This window comes from Macrobrachium rosenbergii, chromosome 18 (assembly GCF_040412425.1).
Source record: "Macrobrachium rosenbergii isolate ZJJX-2024 chromosome 18, ASM4041242v1, whole genome shotgun sequence".
Classification (NCBI taxonomy): Eukaryota; Metazoa; Arthropoda; class Malacostraca; order Decapoda; family Palaemonidae; genus Macrobrachium; species Macrobrachium rosenbergii.
The window spans coordinates 13,221,734-13,224,979 of NC_089758.1; positions in this window are offsets into that span (position 1 = coordinate 13,221,734).

The following is a 3,246-nucleotide window of genomic DNA, read 5'->3' on the forward strand; positions in this document are numbered from 1 at the left end:
AATCTAAACACAGACATGTTTTACAGTTGTTGTTTTTAAAGGATTTTAGTTGTTTTACAAAAAAAATTTTTGTGTAGTTCTTTTTGTGATGATCTTGAGAATGCTGTGGTCATCTTTTACTGTATTAATGTTAGAATATTTAAGTTTTAATTTCTCTCAAGATCACTGAAAGGTTTAGTATTGTACTATATCTCCTTAGGAATGACACCATATTTTATAACATTCATTTTTATTTAGTTGTCAGTTTAGTTCCTTATGCTGATTGTATGGACGGCAACATTAATCAGCGATTGATTTAAGATTTTAGGCATGCAAAACTGCTGGTAGTTTTCTGGTTTGTTGATCTTACACCAGATGTTATGCTTTTCATTTTCTTAGATTTTTTAAGCTGATACATCATGTTAAATATGCAGCACTATGTATCGGAATATTCAGTCATATGGTACCATATTGCGCAGTATGTGAGATTTAGTCCTGGAACCTCCACTCTCATTGTTTTCTCAAGAATGCTTCTTTTGAATGTAGGTTGAAGTGGGATGGTCAGACTTGCGTTACTCATGATGTAGCTACATGTTACAAAGTGATGTTGAGTGCCATACTTTTGATATACCAAGTAACAATTTTTGTTGTGTTTTGTCTTCTCCATCGCTGAAAATTGCTGGATTTTGTGTGCTTTTTTTTAAATTCAGTACAGCATATCAGTACAGTGGTTTATTTTAGTTTATTTTTCAAAATCTGAGTATCCTGTACACGTAAATTTTGGTTTGTGGTTTTCGAAAGTACTGAGCAGTTGCAGTTATTTGTAGATTATTATTGTTGAGTGCATTTAATTTAGGTGTGTGAATACAAGTGGTAGTTCTTTTTTGCATCTGATGTGCCAAATTATATAAAAAAGATTTTTCTTGGACAAACGTAAACATTTTCAGTACTAGACCCTTCTTATGAATTACATGAAAGCTTCAAATACTATTTGAAGAAATATAAAGTTGAAGTGAAAGGTAATACATTTTATTCTCATGAAGTTCCTGATATAAAGAATACCTTTTATGCATGTCAGGTCTTTCAAAAAATAGATTTTCACACCAGGAATTTGTTGCCTGTTGTAAGTCAATAACTGATGTATTTGTATCCCTCTCTTCACTTTGAGTGACGTGTGGGAATGGTTTCTTAAACACTTCACCATCTGTGTTGTACAATACACAAAAGAACTTTTACCTGCTGTACCTTTCTTACCAGTTGCGCATGAGAAAGTATTTTGAAATTTTGGGATTATTTTTGTGGTAATGAAGCATAATTAGAGAAATCAAACAATTTAAATAAACAAGTCATGGAGGTTTATAGAAAGAGGTTTTGTTTTTTCTTTAACTGGAAGTCTTTACAATATCGAGCAAGGTGAAATGTCGTAGGTGCTACAGTCTGTGTTCTCCTTTCCAGAATGATTTTAACCTTTGTGAAAGTTTTTGTTTGCAAATAATGACATAAAGTAAAAAATTGTTTTCCTAGTTTATTCTTGGATTATTGGCCAGGCAACTTCCTTGTAGTTTTCAGAATCTTCATTACAGAGTCCAGTCTCTTAGTCTCTTTTTACTGTGCTTTGATCTCTTCCAAAATTCAAGAAGTTGTCAACAGCCATTCAGTCATTTGCTTGGTAATAGCAGGCAGTTAGTATAATTAGTTTCTGCAAGATAAGAACATCAGACTTATGTAATTGATCCTTGCTTATGATATTATAACTCAACTTTTTACCTTGCCTCCTCATTACCCAAGATATCCCTGATAGAGTGTGCTCCCAATAGTATTCCTTATGAGATGGCCAGTGAACAGTGCTAAAGGGTATGTACTTACCTTCAGCACCCCCAGTGCACAGTGCTTGCTTGCCTTTCAGTTTTCATTCATTCTCTGTGCTCTCAAACTACTTTGGTGGCCAGTTTCTTAAACTTTTTGGGAACCAATTCTTCGAACCTCATTAGTGTTTTAAGTACTGTACTGTATTAACTCGTTGAACTTGTTGAATTCATTTAAAACAATACCTCACATGTCAGGTTTGCAGAATTCTTTCCAATGAACTTTGTTCCTCGTTGGGCGAGTGGGTTCCGATCTCAGCTAGCACTCTGCTGGCCGCGAGTTCGAATCTCCGACCGACCAATGAAGAATAAGAGGAATTTATTTCTGGTGATTGAAATTCATTTCTCGCTTTAATGTGGTTCGGATTCCACAATAAGCTGTAGGTCCCGTTGCTAGGCAACCAGTTGGTTCTTAGCCACGTAAAATAAATCTAATCCTTCGGGCCAGCCCAAGGAGAGCTGTTAATGAGCTCAGTGGTCTGGTTAAACTAAGATATACTCTTACTTTTTCCAATGAACTTAGTGCTGAATCCATGCTGTGTGCCTTTAGTGGTGCTTGTTATCATCACAAACATCATTATTCATTTCCCTACATGGTATAATCCAGGATCTGTTTGAATGAATTAATGAGAAAGTTACAGTGAAACAGGGAGATCCGTAAAATGTTTATGAGTTTCTCTGTTGGGGATAAAGTACAACATTATTCCAACTAATGACCAGTGCATAAATGATTCTGTATAGTATATTTTCATTTGAGTGTTTAGTAGTGTTTTCTTATAGCATCTTATATTATTTACTGGCCCTCGTGTCCAAAACTTTTCTTCTAGCTTCTTTTTAGTTATTGCATCTTATTTTTTTTGAAATGTTGGCTGACTTTCAAGTGTCTGGACCTCATGTCTGGAATTCCAATGTAGTGTGACCATTACTTGGTTCCTATTCTGAGCAGGTGTAGCCTTAGGTAAGTCTTTCCAGGTTTTGGACCTCATGTTTTATACAAACATATGTCAAACAATAATACTACTATTATTTTGATGGAAATGGGGGTGATAACTTTGATGGAGTGATCTTCGAGTCATGTTGAAGATTCTACAGCTTATTCTAGCTTAGTGCCATCAGTCTACTGCCATAAATGAAAAAATTCTAGCTTCACATGCTCCATGAATCATGCTGGAGCTGTCATTTAGATTCATTGTAAACCAATGCATCTGAACTTTTACAAGTAGTTGTGATGGGTAAGGAAGGTTCTTGAGTAATTAATACATTGTCATATAGAAGAGGAGAGAAACTTTACTTTTGTGGCCAAGAACTGACGTGTCATCAATTAAATGCTTGTTTCACATCCCTTCTGGTCAACATAAAGTATAATAAGGGCTTGTTATGTGACACACCTGTGGCTTGACAC